Here is a 7,367-nt window from a genome sequence, read left to right as displayed (position 1 = left end):
TAATAAAACTAAAACGGAGCGGACGCACAATCGATAATTTCATATTGATCACGTGATCGATCAATGTACCAATAAAATTTCATAAACAATCATAACAATGGAACAATCATATACGAACAAAATAATTGTGCGCGTCATCGACATCGTATGTCCACTTTCGAATGCTTCTTACCTTATTGGGTGTAATACAAAATTGTTTGTATTTTAATCGTGAAATTGCGCGTACAAGCACAAACATTAAGAAAGTTATTCATCATGTCATTTCCAAGTGGTTCTAATCAAGGTAAGGGTATTTCAAGTAAAGATAGAAATAAGCATTTTTTTGCGATGCGATCTATAATACAATCGCTCTGGAGAAAATGAGGTTAAAAGATAAGTTTCGATGCATAGAGTTTAATTTTTGACCAATCTTACACCTTTTTTATATATGATTCTGTGTATATTTTACACAATTGCAAACAATTTTCATCGTGATGATCGATATCTGACATTGTGAGAGTGTTATATATGGTCATTTAGTTTGACGATTTTCTCTTCGAATTCCTAAACATAAATCGTATTTATTTATTTACTTGTTTGTTTGTTTGTTTGTTTGTTTGTTTGTTTGTTTATTTATTTATTTATTTATTTATTTATTTATTTATTTATTTATTTAATTATTTATTTATTTATTTACAAACACGTAACTTCTCTTTTCACCGTTTTCACATCATGTCACCATTTTCAGAGTTTGAGCTGAGGCCTTACGAATTGAACACAGATCCTGTTCTTATTGAAACAGCAAATGGAGAAGTAAGATGGATTTGGTAAGAGAAACGTATAATTCTTTCTTCATTTAATTGTTATCGTTAAGATGATGATGATGATGATGATGACGATGACGATGACGACGACGACGACGACGACGACGAGGAGGAGGAGGATGATGATGATGATGATGAGATAGCTCGATTGTCGCGATGAAATAAACAATCGAATTATAATGTGTGACTTGTCTAGACTATGTTTGCTGATTTTCGTGTCTTTTGACGTTTTCTGTATCACTTTAGCTTGCAGACATTGAGTCTAGAAGAACGAAATGAATTGAGGGTGCAATTAGCAGAGGACAGAAGACGTGCTAGGATAAAGTCTGATGAAAGAGAAAAAATGGAAGAGCAACAAGCTGATTTTGATGCAGAAATGATGATGCACATAGCAGATGGTAATAATCAACAAGCGAAGAATCATTTTGCACCCGTTGTCACACCTGCTTCTGAAGAGCCGACAACATTTCAACACCATCAGACATTGCATTTATCGCCCGCAAAACTGAATTTAATCGATCAAGGAAATGACAATCCCATTTCGGATTATCAGCGACAATTGATGGATTATAAACACTTTAGAGCGAAGTTGGGCTCATCTTCAACTAAGAAACGTCGTCTGGATAAGACTAATTCATCGAATTCATTATATCGAAGAGATCAAATTCAACAACAACCAAGCCACGACAAAAAGTGGTCACATATGACAAACAATATTGAGAAAACGAACAATAATTCTGAAAACGAAATGAAGGGTGATAAACCACAAACGGCATTTGGTCGTATGAGGGCGAAATTGATGGGTGGTATAATTCCTCAAAGGGTAGAACCTGTTAACCCAATGTTAAAAACAGGTATTAAAAAACAAAGATTGTCGTGAATGACAGTCACTTTGGCTAAACAATTTACAATATAAGTGAGTGAAAAAATAATAAAGATCTATTCAGTGTTTTGACTCAGTATCGATATTTATAACTATGCTACTATATTTCCATATAATATTTGTTAATATTTCGAATTAGTTAAGTCGGCATACAAGATGCAGCATGTGCATGTATGAACTTCAAAGATCAGCAACCAATTGATAAATTGTTACCCGAACCGTTTATTTGTATTTGTATTGTTTACACACGAGTATCAAGCCTGAGTGTGCCGTACCATCAACGCCTACATCGTAGTAGACAGGTAACCCGGCTATAAGGCAAAAAATATGTGTGTTCCCATCCGATAATGTGGCCTCAATAAATAGGGTAAGTATGTCAGCATTTCATTTCATTTTCATCTTTTAATTGTTTTTATTTTTTGAAAACTATCGCTTCGACCCATATACAATCAAAATGTCCGTCAGAATACCCCCTTCTGTGATACTAGTAGTTTGATGAAATATGTACAGACATCACTGGGGAAAGAATATAGCCGGCCGTGCATGAAGGTCAAGAAGAGACATGTTTTTCTTAAACCATGTTTAAAAAATGTTTAGGGTCAGGGGCTTAAACTGTCGGGTCATCGGAAACACAATTTTTGGTGGGGGGGGGGGGAAGGAGCGGATTAAGATTTGTACTGCTAGATTTGTCATATATTTGTTTCTTCAATTTGACTGACGTTGAATTGTTCTCAGACCGGGTTCTCAGACCGCTCCATTTTCTTATCCATCATATTTCGTTTTATGTCGTTTTGTAACTCATTTTTATTATCTATTCCAGGTGAGAAACTGTACAGGAAATAATTATTGCTGTAATTAAGTAAATGAAAAAAACAAAACAAAAACGTGTTATAATTGTTCGTATTTTTGATATAATAAAGATAAAACAATTTATAGTTGATTTTACCACTTTTGTCACCGATCACCAGACTATCTTATTATCGATTGCATTGTCAACACAGAGCAGATATGATTTTGTCTTTAGGGGACAAATATAATTCCTTCAAATATCAAATTGGACAAAATGAAATTTATATTCAGCAGATTTATAATTCATATACCATCTGTACATGTTTTCAGGGGTTGACCCATCTAATAATTGAAAAAGATCTACTCTCCATGACACCAGAGTGTTAATCCTACCACTGATAATTTCTTCCTTGTCTGTGATCCTACTAAACTCTTCACGTTAAAAATAAAATAAAATGAGTTATTGTTATAAGACATATAAGACATCAAGAACTATACAACTGAGATCATAGTGTTGCTCAAAGTGTAGCATCATTGCAATTGAACGTCATCCATCGATCGTTCCCGTTTAGTTGAAACGCCGCTCAAATTGCATGAGTGTAACTGCAACATTATTTCAATGAAAAGGTAATCAATCAAGTTACCAAAACCAGCTTGCAATAACAGAAACAATTTGTTGTTGCAACGTTTCCTCTAACGTTTTGCTGAAAAAAGCAATGAAACTACTCAACAAAAATTTTGGTTTCGAAATGCCGTCACGACAATAAATTCTACCCCGCAAACCATAGAAGAAAACCCACATAAGGAGAAGTGCTTTCCATATTTCATATTTAGTTCTGTCAGCAGAAATGTGTGCTCAGTGACTTGCGAGAATGGAGAGCGTGGGATTGAACCCTGAAGAACCTTCACTATGACAGTAAAGAGAGTCATTAGAAACTGTACTAAATAGTTATTTACTTTTTGGATAAAAAAGAGAGCGCCACTTTAAAATGAACTTGATTGATTTTTGTTTTTTCTTCTGAAATGCAACCTTTTCTAGCTTCATTTACTTTTATATCTGTCACTAGTACTCGAAACTTTCAACTTTGACCTTCTCAGACTTTTCTCTGATGAACTTTTCAAGATTGCACCTAAAATGGTCGGTGGCATACTAGTGCAAAGGGGTAATAAAACTTGCACATTGTAATCGATTAGCCAAGGTATATTACACAGATATCTACATTCTTGTATCTACTTGCTAGTTGTTAATTTAGTGTTCAAGCTTGAGACTCTTTCATCCCATTGTGGTGTAAACCTATGAATATTCATAAGTGTTGTTGGATGATCCCCAAACACTTTATTGTTATTGATCTTGTCCTATTGTTAACATCTTCGTCAAATCTTTTTTGAGTATCGGACACTTGCCTATACATTTGGAAAGAATCCAACGAGATAGAAGAGGATGCAGGTGCAGGAATGAATGTTTCTTCAATTGCATTGTCAAAGGTTGGTAATGGATGCTATATTTTGCTTCGTTATCCGCAAAGTCCCATCAAACATAGATTTACAAGTAAGTCGTCAGACCGGTGTGAAAAAGTTAATACCGCACTAGAAGTGCAAAAATATCGATTGGGTTCCACCATGGGTCCATGTTGTAGCCATCTAAGACATTTTTTAAAAAGAAAAGCAAAAAAAAAACTTTTTAGTTGTTGAATTCCGGAGTCAATTTATACAAGTAACTTTAAAAAAATTAAGTATGTGATTACTCCGCGAATTAAAGGGTATATATCAGCACTGTTATGGTGTAACAAATGAAAGGTTACACAGGAAAAGACAACTTGAAAGCTTGTTAATGTATGCGAAAGTAACGAAACGTACTCAAACTCGAATAAGATTTAATATCGTGATGGGATGATTTCACAGCCCCTGAGAATCACCAAAGAATCAAAGATCGACGACATTTACATAGTTTATCTGACACTTGAAGTACTTGTGTAGAAATATCGATGGTACTTCAACACGCTTCGTTGGTTAGTCTAATAGACCCCCATTGTCTGCAACACAGACAATCGGATTGCGTTACAGTTCAATGGGGACTACGGATCTTTAAGTTTCACACGTGCGTCACAACTCTGTTGTCACTGAAAGTATTGTTTTTAGCAGTTTCTGGTCCCGGATTTGTCATTTCTACAACATTTTGGATAACGTTACGTGTCCACATAATTATCTCTTCACCACGGTGTGTACTGAACCTCAGACAACCTATGTTGGTTTTCTGTGGCAGAACACAATTATAATACAGAATTATTCACAAGTTTTATCTTGACTTTGGGACAATATTGGGAGACGGTCTTTGGAATTACATCGAGTATTTCAATTCACGTCCCCCCCCCCATCACACACAACAACAACAACAACAACAACAACAACAACAACAACAACAACAACAACAAACGCGCGCTCACGCACTCACACACACCGACAGACAGACCGACAGACAGACAGACAGACAGACAGACAGACAGACAGACAGACAGACAGACAGACAGGCAGACAGGCAGACAGACAGACAGACAGACAGACAGACAGACAGACAGACAGACAGACAGACAGACAGACAGAGTCTATTAGAGCTATCACTGCATCCATCATATTCCTTTGGACCTTTCGAAAAATGCTTTAAAGATAAATTTGTCATCTATCATTGTGAAAATAATCAATGCATAAGAATAATTACTGGTAGCGGTCGATATGTAGGCCTATATACATAAAGGCCACCGTTGGTAAGTATCTCTCTAAGCTTATTGGTTGTAAATAATGAATAAATAATGACAAATCGACAAATATACTACGTCATCACATACGTCACAGAGGTTTTCCTATTCATTGTACAGTGAATTATGTAGGATTCCAATGTAAATCTTAAAATGATAAAGTGACATTCATAACCCATGATTTGTGTTTTAAGATTTGTACTTACTAATCATCATTTTTTTTTGTAACACTTTATACTGTGATCATCATGGTCACAATAGATTGATCTATCCAATAGGTTGATTTTTCTCGTGACGTGTACCCATGTTCCTCTAGATCTGGCGGTTACGAGGTTTTTGTTAAGTGTATATGCTACCCCCCCCCCCCCAGATTTTCAAATCCACGGACACTTAAAACATTTGTATATTTTAGGGATTTGCTGTTGTTGTTGTTTTGCTTATTTGGTATAAAAAGCGCATTTGATGTTTTTGGACATGTCTTTTTCCCCCCTGCATGATATTAAAAGTACTCACAGTATTCTACTTACCGATGCACATTTAACCATCGTTTGCAAATGACTGAACTCAAACCTGGCACTGTGATATAACTTATGAACATGATGAAAATTATCACATGTATCAAAAAAAATTACAGGAACTCCCTACTATGCAATCAACAGTTCTAACTGTACTACACCAGAACACAAAGTGTAATGTCATAGAAGGCATACATCAAAGTTATAACATTATACTGAAATATAGTTTAATCCAAGTTTTTGTAAGTATTTTCACTTGAGTAAAAAGCTTGTAAACTCAGGCTGTGCCCAGGACGGCCATGGATGGATATATGATCATAACCTCAGACCATTACATGTAAAGTGGTCCGAGTCATAACACACGTTCACTGCCACAGTGCAGTACTATAGCGCCAGCACAACGTTTAGTCAAATAAACTTTTGTTTATTGAAAGTTTGTAGGCAGTGAACTTTGAATTGATAGATTTATTCTCGTAAAGAAACTCTAATATTTAGGTAGAGCATTTTAGTGAATTAAATGTAAAGAACGTTATTTATTCAACAAATAAAACAGATCATGTCAAAGACCGAATTCAAGTTATTCTGCCATCATGATTGGTTGTCTTATGGGAGGTAGGCTTAATTACATCGAATCTCAAACTAGACGAGACTGTGACAATGAGCACAGTCAGTGTATAAGTTTTGTTCATGATTTGCACTTGACAAGGCACTATTGCGAATACAGAAATATAAACATATTTATTTCGCGAACATTTTACTTGTCACGTCACACATTCATTCTTGAACTCATGTAATTGCGTGTAATAATTCAACCACCTGTTTGATGAACCCATTCAATGGCTGTAACGGATACACATTCAATGAGTTAGTTTGGTGAGTTTGGTAAGTAAATATTGAAACGTTTTCCTTCAATCACTTTTCTTGTAATTCTATATATATATATATATTGTAATTCTGTGGATATCGGATGATACTATATCACACTACGAACTTGGGATACAGTCACTGTGTTAGTTGTGAAGACTTGAACTTGAATGCTACCGTATGGCCACCATCAGGACATTTTCACAAAGCAAAAATGGCAGAAATGTAACACAGTAGTCACTTTTGTACATTGCCTGGATTATTTTTGTATTTTTTGTGTCGGGTTTGTTTCTGATATTGAATGTCCATTTTTTTGCGTTCGCGGTTAATTTTTTTCTTCAAGTTCAATGTTCACGATACCTAAGCTTTCTGTACTTTTTGGCCTAAAAGCAGAGACTCTACGTGTAGGGTCTATGCTAAAACGTATGGTTAGCTGCAAACGAAAACCGTTAGCTGTTTTGGTCACGCTGTCCTGTTGATTTAGCGATTAACGCCAAACAAAAACAGCCGTGAAAATGTGCGAAAAATCAATGAAACCAGAGGATTATTCCGTCATGCTTGTGTTACCCACAATGCAGCTGTTGTAAATATATAGATCGTCTGTGTGTCGCCCATTCAACGTCTGAACGTAAAGCAGAGTATCGGAATCCCACTGTCAATAGCCCTGCGTGTAGTCGGAAACTTATGCCATGCACATCGATTTTTGACAAAACTGTTTGTAAATGACCAGTGAACAACTGTACATTCGCGATCGCCAGGA

This window comes from Glandiceps talaboti, chromosome 15 (genome assembly GCF_964340395.1).
Source record: "Glandiceps talaboti chromosome 15, keGlaTala1.1, whole genome shotgun sequence".
In the NCBI taxonomy this organism is placed as follows: Eukaryota; Metazoa; Hemichordata; class Enteropneusta; family Spengelidae; genus Glandiceps; species Glandiceps talaboti.
The sequence above is the reverse complement of the archived record's forward strand: the minus strand, read 5'-3'. Positions refer to the sequence as shown.